The sequence below is a fragment of the Schistocerca nitens genome, chromosome 10, assembly GCF_023898315.1.
Source record: "Schistocerca nitens isolate TAMUIC-IGC-003100 chromosome 10, iqSchNite1.1, whole genome shotgun sequence".
NCBI classification, from domain to species: Eukaryota; Metazoa; Arthropoda; class Insecta; order Orthoptera; family Acrididae; genus Schistocerca; species Schistocerca nitens.
The window spans coordinates 208,756,384-208,778,254 of NC_064623.1; positions in this window are offsets into that span (position 1 = coordinate 208,756,384).

Sequence of the window (21,871 nt, forward strand, 5' to 3'; positions counted from 1 at the left end):
GGCTTTCCTGTGGAGTGTCAACACGAACTCTGCTGAACCTGTATTTAGCACCAACAGGAAAGAAAATTACCAGGAAAATTTAGCAGCAAAGAAATTAGGGCATTCCAGACCAGATCCGCTGTCTGAGAAAGGGAGGAAATCAAATAAGCGTGATTACAAGCGAACATTTAACAAAGAAAATAATACGCGTAAGGTTTCTCGTGAGTGGAACGTAAAAATGCCTGATTTTCAGCCCAGAAATTAATTCGTTAACTAACACATGATATAGAAATCTCGTACATTTGCCCGATAAGACAGAAAAATACGAAAACTCCCACTTGCACAAAAATGCGAAACGGAGAGTAGTAAAAGCTGGAACATTATTTCATCCTTGCCATAAACTGTACTTATGAACAAACCAACAAAATTTCACAAAAACAATTCGTTCTTTTTTTAGACATGTTATTATTATTACCAGGTGCAGAAGTATGAAACCAGAATTTGGTTGCAATAATTACACGTCTGTATTTTGAAACTGTTAATCGATACTCTATTTCCACTGCTATTTATACATTTCTCCCACCTCTCCGGTAGGCTACGAATTTCATCCCAAAAAAAACAGTACTCCTTTTGAAGCGAACCAGTCAGCGAGCCATTTTCGTACATTTTTATACGAATTGGAGCGTTGTGCTGCGAGAACGTGTCACAGTGATGCAAACAGATGATAATCGGACGGATCCAAGTCTGGAGAATAAGCCGCATGCTATAGTATTCCCCAACTAAACGCCTCGATAATTTCCCTGACCCGTTTCTCTGTGTGTGATGGGGCGCGATCATGGAGCAGTATGACCTCGTTTTGCCTTTTTCCATTTTCCGGTCGTTTTTCACGTAATGCTCGATTGAAATCGATCATTTTCTGTTGGTAGCAGTCAGCGTTAACGGCTTCACCAGGTTTTAGCAGCTCATAATAGACGACACCCTTCTGGTCTCATTGTCTCCTTTCCAAAGCGATTTGGTCTTGCAATGGATGTCGATGGTTTGCCTGGATTCACCCATGATTTACGACGCTTAGGATTCCTAAAATATATCCACTTTTCATCACCTGTCACTATTCGGTGGAGAAACGACTTTCTTTTGTATCTGGCGAGCAGCATTTCACAAGTGGTCTTTCGATTTGCTTTTCTGTCTTCCATTCAGTTCATGGGGCGCCCATTTTCCATTTTCTGCACCTTTTCCATCGCTTTCAACCGAAGGGAAACGGCTTTTCTGCGTCACATCCAATTGTTCCACGACATCCTGTTGAGTTTGAGTATCATTTTCACCCAACAAGGCCTGCAGTTCGTTCCGTTCGAACTTTTTCGGTGGTTTCCTGCGCTCGTCGCTACTCACGTCAAAATCACAACTTTTCAATTTTTTGAACCACTCGAAAGACTGTATTTTCCCGAGAGCCTGTTCACCGAAAGCTTCGTTAAACATTCGATGCGATTCTGCAGCGGTTTTCTTCAAATCATAAAAGAAAACCAATGCTGTCCGTTCAAAATGGTTCAAATGGCTGTGAGCACTATACGACTTAACTTCTGAGGTCATCAGTCGCCTAGAACTTAGAACTAATTAAACCTAACTAACCTAAGAACATAACACACATCCATGCCCGAGGCAGGATTCGAACCTGCGACCGGAGCGGTCGCTCGGCTCCAGACTGGAGCGCCTATAACCGCACGGCCACTCCGACCGGCAATGCTGTCCGTAAATCGTAGTTCGTAGGCACAGGTTTGTAACAGATACGGATGTATGGAACTTGGCTTACTGTGTGCTGACATTCGTCGTCAGCCGTTGCAGGAAGCAGGTGGCGCTGCCGACGCGCTCTCACGGGCCATACACCGACGGCTAGCACCATCTATAGGGAAATTCGGGTTTCATGCTTCTACACCTGGTGTTATTACTATATCTGTTATTGTTATTATTATTATTGACAGCGGCTGAAGTTGTATAAATATGTTGATGAGCATAACCGTTATACAGCAGACGCTCTTGTTGTTGTTGTGGTCTTCAGTCCTGAGACTGGTTTGATGCAGCTCTCCATGCTACTCTATCCTGTGCAAGCTTCTTCATCTCCCAGTGCCTACTGCAACCTACATCCTTCTCAATTTGTTCATCTCTTGGGTCACCCTCTACGATTTTTACCCTCCACGTTGCCCTCCAATACTAAATTGGAGATCCCTTGATGCCTCAGAACATGTCCTACCATCCGGTCCCTTCTTCTTGTCAAGTTGTACCACAAACTCCTCCCCAATTCTATTCAATACTTCCTCATTAGTTATGTGATCTACCCATCTAATCTTCAGCATTCTTCTGTAGCACCACATTTCGAAAGCATCTATTCTCTTCTTGTCCAAACTATTTATCGTCTCACTTCCATACATGGCTACACTCCATACAAATACTTTCAGAAACGACTTCCTGACACTTACATCTATATTCAATGTTAACAAATTTCTCTTCTTCAGAAACGCTTTCCTTGCCATTGCCAGTCTACATTTTATATCCTCCCTACTTCGACCAACATCAGTTATTTTGTTCCTCAAATAGCAAAATTCCTTTACTACTTTAAGTGTCTCATTTCCTAATCTAATTCCCTCAGCACCACCCGTCTTAATTCGACTACATTCCATTATCCTCGTTTTGCTTTTGTTGATGTTCATCTTATATCCTCCTTTCAAGACACTGTCCATTCCGTTCAATTGCTCTTCCAAGTCCTTTGCTGTCTCTGACAGAATTACAATGTCATCGGCGAACTTCAAACTTTTTATTTCTTCTCCCTGGATTTTAATACGTACTCCGAATTTTTCTTTTGTTTCCTTTACTGCTTGCTCAATATACAGATTGAATAACATCGGGGAGAGGCTACAATCCTGTCTCACTCCCTTCCCAACCACTGCTTCCATTTCATGTCCCTCGACTCTTATAACTGCCATCTGGCTTCTGTACAAATTGTAAATAGCCTTTCGCTCCCTGTATTTTACCCCTGGCACCTTTAGAATTTGAAAGAGAGTATTCGAGTCAACATTGTCAAAAGATTTCTCCATGTCTACAAATGCTAGAAACGTAGGTTTGCCCTTCCTTAATCTTTCTTCTAAAGTAAGTCGTAGGGTCAGTATTGCCTCATGTGTTCCAACATTTCTACGGAATCCAAACTGATCTTCCCCGAGAGCGGCTTCTACCAGTTTTTCCATTCGTCTGTAAAGACACTATTAATTTCGAACTCTCATGTTTACCTGAAGTTAAAAATTTGTGAACACCCACAATGTATACCTACGAGCCGCCACTGCTCTTTAGACATTCCTTACTGTATGGGCCGCCTGTGAGTGGGAGAAAGATGTGACAGCCCGAAAGCGAGCAGCGATGTACAAATGAAAATAAACGGCGGTTCTGCTGTCCTGGCCCACTGCTCCACAGTTAACTGGCGCAGCACGCTGGAGTAATTAAGCTCCCGCGGGCGGCCAGCCTGCGTTGAAAACCCCTCCCCGGCCTCTGCCGGGCCGCCCACCCACACCAGCTACTTGTTGCCCTGGCTCACCCCCACCGATGCACAGAAGAGGGTAATCGAGAAAAACGGACGTTACTCGCGTACAAAGTCTCTCGATCTGCCTGCGTCGAACTGGTTTTCCTTTATACGAAGGCCGTTCAATAGGTAACGCGACATATTTTTCTCGGCCAATTTCTCTTGAAAAATGTGGGATTTGTTGTGAGACATTGCGGAATTTTCCCGCTTCGGCCCCTATAGTTTCATGAATTTCCAATAAGTGGTAGCGCTATACGTATCTTTTAAAATCGCGCGCGTTACGGAGGTGCGTTTGAAGCACAGGGCTGTCATTGGGTTTCTGTGGCGGAGAACCAGGGCACCGCAGATGTTCACAGGCGCTTGTGGAATGACTGCCTAGAACCGGCAGCGACAAAAAGCGCGCTGAATAGTCGGGCGAGGCGTCCGTCATAATCGCAACAATGCCGTCCAAAGCTGCTTATCTGCCGCGTGCCGGCCGACCTCACACGGCTGTGACTCCAGCAGTGTTAGAACGTGTGGACACTCTTACTCGGAGACCGCAAAGTCACAGCCTCAGTAAATACGGAAACAGAGCTCCATGATCAGCCACGCTCGGGACGTCCTGTCACAGCCACTGCTCCAGACGTGCCGAATCGTGCGGATGCCGTTATTCGTGCCGACCGGCGCATCACAACTCGACAATTGGCTCTGCAGTTGTCGGCCAGCATTGGAAGTGCGTCTGCAATGATCGAGACTCTCGGATATTCAATGGGTACCACGAATGCTCACAGCGTACCACCATATACAAAGAAAGGCCATTTCGTCTGAATTTTTGGAAGCCTTTCTGTCACGGCACGGATCATTACGGGAGGGGGGGGGGGGGGGGGGCGAAAGCTGGGTGCACCACTTTGCGCCGGAAACAAAAAGGCAGTCCGTGGAGTGGCATCATCCTCATTCACCACAAAAGAAGAAATTCAAGACAACCCCCTCTGCCGGAAAAGTCACGGTGATAAGTCTTCTGGCACTGTGATGGCGCCATTCTCGTGGATGTGATGCCAAAAGGGTCAATCATCACTTCAGAGGCATACTTGAAGACTGCGGATTAAATCAAGAGCCGTTTCCGACGTGTTCGATCGGACAAGGATCCAGCAGAAATCTTGCAGCAACACGATAATGCACGGCCACACACAAATCTGAGAACCTGGGAACACATCGCCAAATTGGGCTGGACCCCATCGCCTTATCCACCCTACAGTGCAGATCTGGCACCCTCGGACTCCGATCTCTTTGGGCCGCTTAAACGTTCTCTACGAGGCTCGTACGTAGAAGGGTGCAATATATTGGTTGACTTAGGTGAACAGAAACTGAAATACACTTGAAACTTACCACAGGACTGTAATCTTATAAAAATGTTTGAAATCGATTGAAAATTTCAGAAACGCATCTAAAATGCAGGAAATAATTGTTTAAAATTTTTTTTTAATACAAGACGTTTTTAAAACGGAGGAAAGGGTATAAAATAATTTCTCCTAGTCTGTACAGATTCCTAATGCCATACAGATAGTCATGAAAATTAGTGCTTGTAAATTTTTAAAATGTACGAAAATACTTGTACAATTTAAAACGAAAAACGTGGAGCACATGCAATAGATAGTAGTGAAGAGTGTGGGTAGTAACTGTCATTGAGAAAAATCACACAATTCGCATTTGCAGAGCAATAAAATTGTTAGCCTACTGACTTAGTGAACTATTTATGCATCGATTATCTATTGCATGTGCCCACATCTTTCGTTTAAATTTCACACGTACATCTACACCATTCTCCGCAAGCCACCTAACCATCGTAACCATGCGTGGCGGAGAGTACTTCAGGCGCCCTTCGCTGTTCCACTCGTGAATGGCGCGTGGGAAAAATGATTGTGCTCGTGGTCATTACGTGAGAAGTATGCGGGAGGAACTAATAAGTTCTCCGGCTCTTCCTGGAAAGACGCTCTCTCGCAATTTCAGTAGTAAACCTCTCCGTGATTCACAACGCCTCTCTTGCAGCGTTTGCCACTGGAGTTCGTTGATGATCTCTGTAACGATCTAGCGCGGACTAAACGATCTTGTAACGAAACGCGTCGCTCTTCTTTGGATTTTCACTTTCTCTTCTATTCTCACTGCTATTAAAAATTCACAAATACAAATTTTCAGGACTCTCTGCATGGAGTTATAAATCTGTAATGGGACTACGAGAAACTGGTTTATTGGTTTTAGTCCGCTTTAAAAATTCCTTATATGAAAACGATTTTTTAATTTAGATCATAACATGTCAAAAGTCCTAAGTGCCATTTGCCACAAAGCGTGTTCTCCCTATTCCGTTACGTGCTTGTAGACTTGTTGCATGTGCGAAAACCTTCACACACTCATTACACGATGGCGCGTGACAGAAGAAAGGTAAGCAGTTTCTTTGTTCCGCAAGATTAACACAGGAATGCTGAGCCACCTAAAACTACGAACCCATTACAAGTAACTCCAATGCACACAGCTGATTCCTCTTGATTTAAACATTAAACATGCTACTGAAACATTGTTGTCAATGCAGGCACGTAAGATCTCCAAATGCAGTACGATCAAAATCCCTCATACTCTTTCATCTCAAACAGCTATTAAAATGTTTTACTGTGAAACAGAAGAATGTAAAACATGTCGGTGTGTACAAAAGAGGAAAGACCATGGCTGATGTATGTCATGCCGCACTTTATCTCAAAAACCAGCCATGCTTGTCAGCTGGAAAATGGAAAGACTTATTGACGATGTCGCCATTTCCTCCTCAACGGCACAAGAAATTTTACAGTAAAATTTGCAAAATCTAATCCCAAGTTGGTGCTGTTTCATACACAACATACTACAGATTATCTTACTTTTTGAATTTAATTGAATTTAAAAGATATGATGAATGCTTTTTGTTGACTAAAGTTTACTAGTTAATCCATTACTGCAGTATTTCTGTACCTGTATTATCACAAATAACGTGTAGTACCTCCGCATTAACTTGAAAGAAAAACTCTCTCATTGGCACCTTCAACCAGACGGTTCCCCAGTCTGGCTCATACCATTTCCTCAATCAATTATTTACATTCTGATTTGTCTCGGTACTTTTTGCATTGGTAAGACGAGCAGTATCGAAATACATTCTCGATTTTTAAGCTTGTCGGTAAAAACGGAACCCTTATAGGGCCATTTTGTTGTCTAGCCTGTTTGTCCGTGTGTTAACACAGACCATTGCGCTACTGACCAACTGATAAAATGCATCCGGATACCTCAGTTGGTAAAAACGGAACCCTTAGAGGGTCATTTTGTTGTTTAGTCTGTTTGTCCGTCTGTTAACACAGCTTTTTCTCAGGCACGGATGGAAATATCAAGTTCAAATTTGTGTCAAATACTAATTTATACCGTCTCTTGGCGGCGTATTAAATTCAACCTCTAAGTCAATGAAATCAAAAGATACGGCCATTTACGTAAAGTATTTTGACACTCGCAAACTCACTCATCAGATTCCTATAGTGTACTTCCCGTTGACCTAGAAGCAAGAATTTCGGCAAGAAGCGAGGTTTCACAGCACAAATGATTCAAATGGCTCTGAGCACTATGGGACTTAACTGCTGAGGTCATCAGTCCCCTAGAACTTAGAACTACTTAAACCTAACTAACCTAAGGACATGACACACATCCATGCCCGAGGCAGGATTCGAACCTGCGACCGTAGCGGTCGCGCGGTTCCAGACTGTAGCGCCTAGAACCGCTCGGCCACTTCACAGCACAAGGCAAGGGGAAGAAATCCAGAAATTGTAACTATGTCACAGAAAATTTCCTTTTTGCCATTTGTTGCCCGTCAGTCTGTTAATACTCCTTTTTCTTTTCTAAGGAACTGGTACACGTATCAAGTTCAAATTTACGTCGCGTACTAAGGACTATAATCCCTTCACAGTGTAGTAAATGTGAGCTTCTAAGTCAATGCGATCAAAAATACGGCCATTTATATTTTTATACACACAGCTAACTCATCGAAACTTACATAGTAAGTTTGTTACGGAACCCGCGGTGTGTGATTCTTATTCTTTTTTTTCTGAAAGCGGATTGGTTTTATTAATTATTCCGATACACCACATTAGTGTGCACTCTATCGGCTACAAAACCCTATTTTTCAACATAATACCCGTCCAATGAGAAGGCCTTGGGCCACCTCACTGGGAGGGCCTCTACGCCTGCATGGTACCGCACTACCGGTCGGCGTCACACTGCACCAGAAACCTCCCCTTCGTCCATTTATTGCTTCCCGCGGTGTGCTCCTTCGGTGCTCTTTATGGCCTTGTCTGGCGACGAGCGACTCAGCGGGTTCCTCTGGTATACGAGTGTGTCACCACAGACGTCGAGTTGAGCGGCGACGGCTTTGGTCGTGACGCGTCGATCACCTCGACAGCAATGCAGGAGTCCCAGATCCGTGAGGCCGGCTGGCACGCGGGACATCGGAGAGGTTTGCGCCACCTTGTTGCCATGATGACAGACGCGTCGCCCAACGACTCGCCGTGCTATTGTTCACCGCCAGGTCTCTGTAGACATTCTCTAAGCGCCTAGGAATGCGATGCTCTGGTTTTTCGCCAAAAGAAACTCTGCTTTGTAGACGCCATTTTGAAGGCTACGTATAGCACTCTCATCTATCGGAACTTCGTGAAACTATAATGGCTGAAGCGGGAATATTTCACGATGCCTCACGACAAAATCCGCATTTTTTTCAGTCGTACTGGACGAGAAAACAAATGTGCTGCGTTACTTATTGAATACCCCTCGTATTTATTTACTTTTCGAGTGTTGAGGCGAGCAGCACAATTCTGTGCTATCCAGATACCTTTTCGATGTTTTGGATGCAAATAAATAGAATACGAAAAGTAAAACATCGTTTTTTTATTCTCCTCACAAATGCGACATTTGGCACTTGGAATTTTTCCCATTTGTCTTTGACCTCTCCCCACAGGATGTGTTGTATACGCCCGAACGCACAGCTTGACGTCACACGGAGCCCGTTAAGCGGCAGGGCGGAGATGATTGGCTACAATCTGCCGCACCGTATAGCTGGCAGTTATCCACCCCAGAGGGCAGCGAGCGGGCAGTGACCCGCCTCCCGCCCCCCGCCTCCAAACTGGGCAGTTACTCGCCGGCGAGTTCCGCCCCCGGCCGTCGCGTGGCGCCGCCCCCTCCCCCACGTGGTTTTTGACGCCCACCCTCGTAAACACGCCGCTTTAATTACCTTGACGCTCGCTCCCCCAGCCGCGCCGCATCGTTATTAAAACAGCCCGTCACCGCCCGATAAACACCTACAGCCTAAATCACGGCTGGCTAATTACTACCGCTCCATTATCCCGAGATGTAACCACGTGTAAGCTGACACAAAACTGCGCACACTTACCAGCCCCTCCTGTGTGAACACCCTGCCCCTCCCTACAGCACACCCACAAGTGTGCGGCTCGCACACACACATCTCAAAATTTCTGTCCATTGCGCTACTGACCAACTGATAAAATGCATCCGAATACCAATTAGTGGATATTAATACAGAGGGTGTTCACCCTTAAACTTAATGACGGCCTGGTCTCTGCTGAGAAAACTTTTAGTGAGGTATCTGAATGTCTGTGGAGGAATGGCAATCCATTCTTCCTGAAGAGACGATACCAGACAGGGTGCTAAGTTGGACGTTGGGATGTGGAACGAAGCCGGCGTTCTAACTCATCCCAAAGTTGTTCCACTGGATTCAGGTCTGGATGCTGGGCAAGCCAGTCCAATTCAGGAATGTTAAGTGTCCACAAACCATTGAGTCACACATACTGCTTTATGACACGGTACATTGTCACGTTCATACATTCACCACGTCTGAGTTGTTAAGTTACTGTACACAGTGCGCAATCTTGTAAAATTTATGTTTACCTGACACTGTCAGCAGAAAAGAGGTTTCTCAAACTGAACAATGAAATATTCTTACCAGAGTAGTTTATCTGCTCAGATCGCAATACATATGTTGTGGACTGGCCAGATAGCCAATCCACTATGACCCGTAGCCGAAAGGCACGCGTTTAAGCTCACGCAGGCTGGCGTTAGGTCTGGAACAGTTAAAGGAGTTGAGTCTAGTAAAAAAAAGTACGGAGCTTCTGGAATACTTAACTTTAATCCATAATTGGTGAACATCGGTCTGACGGTACAAGCATCACAAGATAAATAGCAAATGATAATGGCGCCTTGCTAGGTCGTAGCAAATGACGTAGCTGAAGGCTATGCTAACTATCGTCTCGGCAAATGAGAGCGTAATTTGTCAGTGAACCATCGCTAGCAAAGTCGGCTGTACAACTGGGCGAGTGCTAGGAAGTCTCTCTAGACCTCCCGTGTGGCGGCGCTCGGTCTGCAATCACTGACAGTGGCGACACGCGGGTCCGACGTATACTAACGGACCGCGGCCGATTTAAAGGCTACCACCTAGCAAGTGTGGTGTCTGGCGGTGACACCACAAAGTATACAGGGATGTATCAAAAAGAATCATCCGATTTGGCACGTCTATATTTCTGAAACTAATAAACATTTATGATTAATTACTTTTTTTGATGAACGCGAAACTCAAGAAGATTTTCTTTTCATACCTTTTCTTAGGTGTTCAATATGTCTCCCATGACACGGACGGCATGTGAACGCGGTATTCAGATTGTTCCCACACTGCACCAAGCATGATTTGAGTTACAGTTTCCACAGCTGCTGTTATGCGGTGTTTCAGTTCATTCATTGTTGTTAGTAACGGAGGCACATAAACAGAGTCTTTTATAAACCCCCACAAGGAATAATCACATCCAGTCAGGTCCGGTGACATTATAGGCCAATAGTGTACGGCTGAATCATTTGGACCATTGTGACCGATCCATCGTTCAGTTATTTATTTATTTATCGTATGATGATACAGAGCTTGGATCAAACACATGATTTTAAGATTATACAATGTAAGAAATGACAAGCAAAATACATGTACAGAATCAAATGTTCAAAGTATTATGCTAAATTATCTACACATGACACAAGTTCTTAGATTTCTAAGTCCAATCTGTTGATCCACTTGAGCCCTTCAGGTGATGCATGGTGGATGTCATTTATTGATCCCCCAACGGCTCGTTTCGGGCATTCACCAACAATGTAATTGTTTGCGGGGCAGCTCCACAGTCACAATCTGGAGATGTTGCCCAGCAAAATTTGTGCTTTAGATATCCGCAGTTCCCTTGCCCTGTTCGGATGCGGTTGATGGTTCTCCACTCGCGTCTGGGGAGTGTGAAACCTGGAACTCGCATGGAAGGCTTTTCAACCAGATGACCGCTGAATACTGACGATTCTTCCCACGGACTTCTCCATACTTCGTTTATGTTAAATTCGGAGGCTTCGAGATGTTGTGCAGTTCGCCATGGTGGTTTTCTTCACTTCAGACGCTGCTGTTCTCCTATTAATATATCGCTGTGTACGGGTAGCTGCGGGTTCTTCGGAATGTTGCTCCAGGTCTTCAGGAGTGCATCTGATCTTCGTAGAGCTGGAGGTTGGATGTTACTTAAAACTGGTAGCCATGCAGTTTGAGTGCTACATATGCAGCCTGTGATAAGTCGCATTTTCTGGTTGAGTGACGCATCTATGTATTCAGCGACAGAGTATGATAGTGCCAAAGCAGTTGATCTTAGGGTGTGAGCGCTGCAACCCCAGGAGGTACCAGCAAGCTTCTGAATGATATTATTAAGGGTCTTCACTTTTGCGGCCACGTTGGAGAGATGTTGTCGGAAAGTTAGGGACCTATCGAGTGTTACTCCGAGGTACTTCGGTGAGCTGCAGTACTTCAAGGTTTGGCCTCGGAGCTTAACTTCCGGTTTATAGTCAGAGTGTCTGTTCCGTAGGTGGAATGCTGAAGTAACAGTTTTCTGAGGGTTTAGGCGGAGACATCATTTCCTGAAGTATGTGTCCAGGATGTCCATGTCGGCAGTTAATGTGCTTTCAGCAGTGGTGAAACTAGAGCTCTGGGTTATTTCCTTGAGGTTGTGGCTGGCAGGTCATAAATGTATAAACTGAAAAGGAGAGGGGCCAATACAGATCCTTGAGGTACTCCGTCACTTACTTTGAAGACTTTGCTTCTGTCGTTATCACAGTAAATCTGGAAAAGTCCGTTGCTTAGCATGTTGCTAAGTAGGTTTGTGAGTTTCCGACACTGAATGACGCTCACAAATTTTAAGAGAAGGCCTTCTCGCCATACGGTGTCGTAGGCGGCGAATAGATCCAAGAAAGCAGCTGTGCTTACGCATTTCTTCTCATATCCATTTTCAATATGGGTTGTTAATGCAAACACTTGGTCATTACAGCTTCTACCAGGCCGGAATCCAGCTTGCTCTATGGATATTTGTTTATTAATCGTTTCATAGATCCTGTTGTAGATGAGTCGTTCAAGTAGTTTGTAAGTAACGCTTAAGAGGGCTATTGGGCGGTAACTTTCAACTTTTGTTGGGTCTTCGTTCGGTTTAAGAGTTGCTATTAGCTTGCTTTTCTTGAACAATGGTGGGAGATTTCCAGTGGAGAGAATGTCTGAGAAGAAGTTAGAAAGTCATTTGATAGTTGCTGGTCCACAGTGTGTGAGAAATTCAGGGTACATCCCATCGAATCCAGCTGCCTTCCCAACTTTCATGTTAGTGATGGCATCTCTTACTTCCTCTTCATTGAATGGACTTGAAAATTTACAGGAATTTGGGGCTGCTCTTTTCTTGGCGTTGAGCTGGGTTTTGATTTCCCTTCTTGTCTGCTTATCCTTTGGTCTCTTGGAATTTGAGATTAGGTGTTTGGAGAAATCATTCAGCTTGATGGCAGTTTTAGGTCTCACCGGTGCTGAGTTTGTTGCATCCAGTTTTCTGATAACAGACCAAGCTTTTCGACTTGAATGTGTGTGGTCGAATGATTCTACGGTTTCACGCCAGATCTTCTTCCTATTCTCATCAAGTGACTGCAGAAGATCCGTAGCTTTGCTAACTGTTGGGTTTTCTTCATATTCTTCAAACAATTTTTTACCGCCCCTCATTCCAGCCAGGTGTAAAAAAAATTGCGAGGGCAAGTTTACTCGCGTCCGTGACACACCCTAAGTTACACGTGCCTCCTGGGTGGTGCTAAATGAATAACAACAACAGGATGAGATCGAACTGTCCGAAAAGGCCTCCCGGTCATAGAATGCAGAGTAAACAACCAAAAAGTCCTTCTCAGGACGTACAGGTTCGTAGAATTGGACCATCTATTCGCATATCATTCAGTAATCCTTCGAGTTAAAAATTTCCGCCCTTCCAATTGTCTGTGTGGCGGTGCACCATCCTGTTGATAAGTCGTTCGAATCGGTCTCCAACTATGGGAAGAGAAAGTTATCAAGCATATCGAGGTATGTGCTTCCTGTAACACTGTTCTCGGCAAAGAAAAATGGACCATACACCTTTTCCCGTGAAATTGCACAAAACACATTAAATTTTGGAGATTCCCTCTCATGTTATACAACTTCATGTGGTAGTTGCGTACCCCATATTCTCGCATTATGACGGTTCGTCTTTCCATTGAAATGGAATGTTGCCTCGTCACTAAAAACTTTGCGTGGAAGAAAACTGTCATCCTCCATATTGCCAAGAATGAAATTACAGAACTCCACACTTTGTCACCTTCACGAAGCAGTAGCTGGATTTTGTATGGTCTCATGTGCAAACGTCGACGCAACACTCGCAGACGGACATCGGGGGCCTGTTGAGCTGTCGAGCTGCACCGCGAACGGATTTCTGCGGACTCCTTGTGAAACTGTGGCGAATGCTTTCGACGTCTGTGTCAGACAGTCGGGGACGTGCCGGCGATTTGCCTTTACACAAACAACCTGTTTCTCGGAATTGTTCATGCCATCGTCTAGCGCTCTGTGCTGTCGGAGAATCCACACCATACCCAGTACGAAAGTCACGCTGAACAGTCATCACTGACCCGCGCTGTACAAAATGTAGAACACAAACCGCTTTCTGTTGTCTATTTTTACTAGAACTAAAGAGGGTGCACAGTGCTGCTACCTATCGGGAACCGTGTAAAACTCGAGAGTGTGCTCTTTCCAATAGCACGTTGTTCACGCACATATCTCAAATAACATAATAATTATGATTTTTTTAACTCGTATGATTCTTTTTGATATACCCTGTATACATATAGGCAACCAGTTTCGACAAGCTACACTGCCATCTTCAGACCTACAAAAATGAGTGTTGTACCATTCTATGTAAAGCACGATCGTTTAGTCATCGACACATTACACAGTAAAACCATGATTGAATCCTTTAGCGTTTGGCGTCTCCATGAGCGCAGTAAGGGGGACCACACCTTAACCACGAGAAACACACCGAAGCTGTAACACCTCCTCTGTATTTGACTGTCGGTATTACACGTGATCAGTGCCAATATTAGTGCTATTTTTCAGCAAGTTGGGGGTCATTTCTTTCCAACGTCGGTCCTTTTTTTTTGGTCAAATTCGGTGCTATTTTTTGAAAAATCCGGAGCTCTTTCCTGCTGAAATCGGTGTTTGTTTTTCCCAAAATTCGGTGTACTGTAGGCCAAATAAGATGTAAATTTTTTGCCACATTGTATGACACTTTTATTGCAAAATTTGGACCTTTTTTGCCTAATTCGATACTTTTGCCAAAATCGGTGCTATTTTTTGCGAAATGTTTGTCAAATTCGAGGTAATTTTTTATTTATTTCACTGTTATTTTTTGCCAATTTCGCTTTTATTTGGTTGTTTTCCCAGTTTTTTTGCCGATTTCACTGTTATTTTTTGCTAATTTCACTGTTGTTTTTGTCAGTTTCGCTGTTGTTTGCCACTTTTGCTGTTTTTTTTCAGATTTTGGTGTTGTTAATGCCTATTCGCCATTTTTACTAATTTTCTGTTCTTTTTTGCCAATTTTGATGTTGTTTTTCCCAATTCAGGTTGTTTTTACCTACTTTTGGTGTTATTTTTTCCAATATGAGGCAACAAGAAGTCGGAATGTAATTTCAGCATTCAGTAAGTGCCAGTTACGATTACAAGTATACTGCCAACCTCAGATTTATAACCTTTTTATATAAAGATAAATGACAAATTTCGGAAAACCGCCGATTTTGCAATATTTAGTAAAAACTACTGGCTTTATGTTATTTCTCTACAAAGCGCCAGTTTCTCGTAATTTTTCACGTTATCGTTTTCGCCTTGATGGTCTCAGTTTTGTGAAGAAGAGAGTCCACGATTTTCTTCAGAAAGGCCACATCGAGAAGCAGCCTCTCATTTATGATTAGGTTCCTGTAAGGAGGATGATTACTGCGGTTTTCTGTGGGACTGGAGTCCGTTCATTTATCGGGCCAGTTGAGGTGAGGTCAAACCCAGAACGTGTGCGCTCAGCCCTTGCGAATACGGCTGTTGTCATCTTGGAAGACGGGAGTGTCAGCATGAAGCTGCAGAAGAAGGGGAACACTTGATCACCGACAAAGTTCACATAAACATCCTGGCTCAGTTTCACGATAATCTGAATGAGTGACCCCAACTCACTGCACTATAAACACTCCCAAAACATCACAGTGTCACCTTCCGCCGTAACTACAGTCTCCACACACCGTAGCCGGCCGAAGTTGCCGTGCGGTTAAAGGCGCTGCAGTCTGGAACCGCAAGACCGCTACGTTCGCAGGTTCGAATCCTGCCTCGGGCATGGATGTTTGTGATGTCCTTAGGTTAGTTAGGTTTAACTAGTTCTAAGTTCTAGGGGAGTCCCATAGTGCTCGGAGCCATTTGAACCATTTCCACACACCGTGGGATAGACAGCTCTTTCGGCCGTCGGTGTACACCACGGCTTGAATAAACTGAACGAAGAGGAAAAATCGTGCCTTGAAACAATCGAACAAAGGGACAAAATCGTCGCTCGTCAGACCACACTACACACCTGTTACTGTAGAGTTGTTGAAGAGGCACATCTTTATGCGCATCTGTGGACAATGGCCTTCTTTGAAGTACCCGACTGCTAACGTCCATTACATGCAGTTGCCTTCGCAACGTTTATTCAGGAATTGGTTGGGATATAACTGCATTCACTTACTGCAGCAATTACTGTCGGCTTTGCAGACAGATTTTCATTGACAAGGCGTATAACACGTCTCCAGTCGCTGTCGGTCAGGATGTTCGCGTATCCACAGTAATTACGTCATGTTAGATGGTTGCGGCTGGCTGCAACATTCCTTGTAGACGCAGCGGACTTTCCTCTTTGCATCTCAGTACTTCCTTATACTCTCCTTTAACCACTAATTTCCCAAGAGCACTTGTTATGCCTATAATTCTGAAGTCCCGCCTACCACCGTCTGCTTCTAAAATTGCGTGCCTTAGACAATTACGTTGGGAGGACGACGGTTCGTCCTGATTTAGGTTTTCCTTGATTTCCCTAAATCGCTCCAGGCAAAATGCCGGGATGGTTCCTTTCAAAGGGCACGACCGACTACCTTCCCCGTACTTCCCTAATCCGATGAGAGCGATGACCTCGCTGTCTGGTCTCTTCCCCCAAACAACCCAACACAACAATTACGTTGACTGTAACTACAGAATTTGCGCGTGCTGGTTTAACTTCGGGTCATACTTCACACAGCCCAAATAGGTAGTACTTAACATTATGAACCAAAAGGATGGTTTAATGCCAACACAACAGCCAATTACTTCCGCAAGAAATCATTCGGGAACTTAATTCAACGTGTGGTTACGGACATTCAGCAGCTGGCGGTCTTGCGGTAGCGTTCTAGCGTCCCGTGCACTGGGTCCCGGGTTCGATTTCCGGCGGGGTCAGGGATTTTTCGTGCCTCGAGAAGAGCGGGTGTTGGTGCGTCGTCTTCATCATCATCAGGAAGGCAACGGCAAACCAACTCCACCAGGACCCTGCCTACTACGGCGGTGGGGCTCTCCCGTATCGTCCCGTACGCTCCTCGGAAGATGGGACCTCATCATCATCATCACCATCATCATCACCATCATCATTTTGGACATTACGTCGCTACCTGCTGACGACAAAAAGTGAACAATATTTGCGGAAATATTTTTGACCATACGCAAAGACTTTGATAGAGGCGTGCATAAATAAAAAGAAATAAAATTAATTTAAGAATAACGTTGAGAAGGTCGGCATAAAAATTATATAATACTAAACTCTTTTTCTGTGTAATTAGAATGAAAATATTTTATTTGTTAATCATTGCACAAGGTCAAAGATTTCACTATTAGGTTTCTTTTGTTCTGGAATGCGCGCAACAGTTGGCCAATAAGTCTGTAATAATTTAATGCTTGTTAAAATATATTATAGAAAGAGATATTACTGTTTCATTTAGGTAGACAGTTCTTTCCCATATAGGAAGCGGTAATTTTTCTGATTTTCAGTGACTGCAGCAGCGCAGAAAGATGGCGCCAGTTAAAGTCTATGTGGACTATCACTGAGTGATTCAAATAGGCCGCTTCACGACGATCGATCACCATTTCAAAGGCAACATTTTGAGGTAAAAAATAATAAATAATTTACGTTTCCTTACGAAGAGAGAACAATATTTCGTCAAGCGACCCGCACGAATAATGATATTTTCTCGCGCTTAAGTTTATCAAAGATACCCCGAGATGTTTACCTTTTCGATGGATCACGTAAATACTTTAGGTGCAGCATTTTCAGGCGCCTCACGGGGCATCGGTCGCAATGCATTGCGCGGTTATTTTTTAAAAAAGTTATTTTAGTTAAAGAACCGGAGCAGATTTCAGTATATTGTCCCCCGTTTGTAGCTGGAATTCTATCCTTTTCAGTAGTACATACATTTCACTGCAGTACTTTTCAGTATAATTTTCCCACCTTTAGAAAAGGTGCCATGGAAACCGGTATATTAGGCAGCAGTACAATGGGTCCAAATACGACAGCTCCTTTCTGTTATACTGATCCATATTACTGCACTGATTCCGTACAAGCGACTGGCAGACACATACAACTTCACTGATATGACTTGGATCAGACAGATGGAGAATCACGTGACCATCTCGTGCAATCTGCAGCGCTCCGAAGCGGCAAGTGAGTCGCTTACAGTGGACACCAGGAAACAAAGGTATGTTCTGTTTCTTACTTGACGTCCGTAGGCATCGATTACACCAGGGCTGTCCAATATACGGCACGGCATTGCATCAATCAGTGCCAGGCCTAATCGCTTGTTGCATACGAGTCAGTGGTGAAAAAACACGTTATTGACTTGCTCAATGTGAGAAGCTCTTTCTCTTGAAAAAATCATACATTTTTTTTTCTGAAATTGTAATCATTTGTTTGTCTTGCAGTGATTACGTGTATCTACCGATACAAGTTTTTCATATCAAACCACAGTACGACGAGTTGATGGCATGGAGAAAGATATTTATTTCACTCAAAGCACAATTAAAGGAACTTGTATTTTACAGCTTAGTGCTCGTTGAAAGTGCTGATGATGCAGGTACAACATCAGCTGGCAGTCTCTGTGAGAGGGGTGACAGAGAACTGCACTGTAATCGAGTAATCGCTTGAACTGTGTTTCATGAAAAGTACAACAGTGTGGTGTCACAGCCAGACACCACCCTTGCTAGGTGGTAGCCTTTAAATCGGCCGCGGTCCGGTAGTATACGTCGGACCCGCGTGTCGCCACTATCAGTGATTGCAGACCGAGCGCCGCCACACGGCAGGTCTAGAGAGACTTCCTAGCACTCGCCCCAGTTGTACAGCCGACTTTGCTATCGATGGTTCACTGACAAATTACGCTCTCATTTGCCGAGACGATAGTTAGCATAGCCTTCAGCTACGTCATTTGCTACGACCTAGCAAGGCGCCATTATCATTTGCTATTTATCTTGTGATGCATGTACCGTCAGACCGATGTTCACCAATTATGGATTAAAGTTAAGTATTCCAGAAGCTACGTACCTTTTTTGCTAGTATAATTACTTTACCTGTTCCATACCTCACGCCAGCCTGCTTCAGCTTAAACGCGTGCCTTTCGGCTACCCGTCACTGTGGGTTGACTGTCTTGCCAGTCCACGACAAACAGGACAAGACATAGAAGAAGAAGTGAGAAGTTGTATAGAAAAGTTTGATCTTCAAGTAGAAAATCTTTCCGACTTGACAACAGATGGTGCTACAGTGATGGCGGGGAGAACAAAGGGATTTATAACTTTGATGAGTAGTGACCACTGCATTATTCACTAAGAACACCTGTGTACCGAAGTTCTCCATTTGAAGAATGTGATGGAAAAGGTAATGTGGAGGTCAGTTTCATTCGCACAAGAGAACTAAATCACAGACAACTTCAGACCTTGCTGCGTGAAGCAGGCCCAGGGCATGGTGATGTCACATACTACAGCCGAGTCGCTGGCGCAGCAGATGAGCAATGCACACATCATTTTATTCAGTGCTGGGAGAAATAAAAACCCTCATGACTGGCAAAGAACAAAATATCAGATTTTTGGAGAAAGATCAGTGGTTGATGATCTCGTTTTTCTAGCTGACATAACTAAGTATGTCGCCGACCTAAATCTAAAACTCCAAGGTAAAAATCAATCGTGTGCGTAGACATGTATGGGCATATTCAAGTATTTATTAAAAATATTATTTAGTTCAAGAAACAGATCGGAGAAAGACAGTTAGGTCATTCGGAGGTTTTTCGTGCCCGAAATCAAGACACACCAGATTTCGATAAGTACGTAATTTCGCTTAAAAAAAAGGGGGGGAATGAATTTGAGGAAAGATTAGCACATTTTAAAGATCAAGAGTCCAATAAGTGCTCCAAAATCCTTCTGACTTTAAGATTGAAGACGCCATGTTACACCTATAGATGAAGTTGATTGATCTTAAAGGTAATGAAGGCCTTAAAACAGCCTAACATAGTCGGCTGCAGAATGCACCTATAAAATTGTATAAGAAATGTATGAAACACGATCAGTATACCAACCTATCCAAATTTGCATTTCAACAGGTGTCCTTATTCGGAAGCACGTATGTCTGTGAACAGTTTTTTTCCACGAATGAAGCATGTGAAATCTAAAACGACTCCATGGCTAACAGACGGCCATCTGAGCGCAATTCTCAGTCGTAGACAGAACAGAGTTGCGTGTAGTACCTTAAGTGAATTCGAAAGCGGGCAAATTGTTTATGCCCGTACGGTGATAGGCGAAGTGTCTGGTGTTTCAGGAGGCTCCGAATCGGAGATTTATAGTCCTTACAGGGATGCGGAAAAACATCATCCGCTAAGCCACTACGCGGACGATAGCACATGTTGAGTCACCATCACAGACTCTCATTGAAGAGGCGTATCACGAAAAACATGGAGACTACAACTGCAAATGTCACTGCAGACCTGAATGTCACACTCGCGAACCATGTCAGCAAGAAAACAACACGAAGGGAACTCCATAAGCTGGGAACTGTAGAGCGAGCTAAAAATCCAATACCACTTATCCGTGATTCGAATGCCTGGAGTTCCGAAGCCATAAAAGCTTGGTTATGGAACAATGGCAGAAATCTGGTCGGAAGAGTTTTGTTTCACACGGTTTCCAACTTTTGACCAAGTTTACGCACCATGACTGAAACACGGCAGGCATATGACGGTCTCCACGGGCTGCACGGTTCCTCTGTAAGGTCGTATTACTGCCAAGGATTATGAGACCATTTTGGGTGACTATCTCGATCTCATAGCACATTGTTTGTTCCACAATGGTGATGCTGTGTTTCAAGGCCTCCCATTCACACAGCTCGCTGGTTTTGTGAGCACGAGGATGAATTTTTTGCATCTCCCGTGGCTGCGACAGTCAAAAAAATGGTTCAAATGGCTCTGAGCACTATGGGACTTAACTTCTGAGGTCATCAGTCCGCTAGAACTCACCTAAGGACATGACACACATCCATGCCCGAGGCAGGATTCGAACCTGCGACCGTATCGGTCGCGCGGTTCCAGACTGTAGCGCCTAGAACCGCTCGGCCACTCCGGCCGGCGCTCTTTTATACCGGACAGGGGTTTTCCGTGGGGGCGGAGCAGCAGACCCCGCTAGCTGCTGATCCCCGGCCGAGGCGGCGTGGTGCGATGCAGGGAGCCGATGCGCCGGCGGCAGGCAGTTGCCGGGCCCAGCCAGCTGCCACCGCGTTAGCAGGTGCTCTCTAAACACTGCTTCTGCGAACGTCCTCCCCTCGGCGACAGTAAAGGCCACACTAGCCTTGAGCCCTTTAGCACGGGCGACTCCATCGTCTCAGTCGACTACAGCTAGCAAGTGAGTCTACTGCAACATCTCTTGGCGTAGGGATACACGATTAATTGCCATTAATAAATGGTAATAATTATGGCAGTCTATTAGGACGGTACCAGTATTTCTATCTTGTCAGTTAACAAACTCCATCCGAAGAGACCCCGGAAGGCCCAACGGCACCGACCGACCGTCGTGTCATCCTCAGGCGATAGGCGTAACTGGATACGTGTATGGACGGACATGTGGTCAGCACACCGCACTCCCAGCCGTTGTCAGTTTTCGTGACCCTTAAGCCGTCGGCACACGGGCCGTGCTGTCGAACGTTAACGCTGAGCGTGCGAAGTTCAACGTGCTGCTGGACGCTCAGGAACGATGCGACTTGTGCATACGGTACGTTGGCCTCAACGTGGTATGCGCGATCGCAACGCACTCCAGAGGCAGGTGAGGGATGTTTCTAGTTCGTAAATCACACTGTTTACTCAACGGGCGCGCTTAAAATTCCCACGGTAGCTCCAGCGTCCACGAAGAGCAAAGTACCATGTCCAGTCAATAAGGACAGAGACATATAAAAGTTCCATTACAAACAGTGCGGTACAAATTTGGAATGCTTCTCCGCATAAGATAAACATTATTTCATCATTCCCACATTTATTAAAACCCGAAGGTCAGTCTTACTTAATCACTGTTCCTACCCAACAGCAGAATCTTTGCAATATGTGAATTACGAAGCGTAAAAGAAAAAGGAGCAAAATATCTTTATACAAGTAGCGCAAGCTGTCCTGTATATTAAGCCAATCGAACAAAGACACCCCTCAAAAAAAGTTGAACTTATATTTACATAATATCAAATATCATAGTATGCGCTTATATCAAACTAATAATAAAGTACCAGAACGTAATAAAAACGCTGATGTTAGGAAATAAAATTTAGGAGTGTCAAGACGCGAACCTCCGCTCCATCTATCAAAACAATACAAAACAGTGACGCTACTCATTACGCTAATCCAAAAACT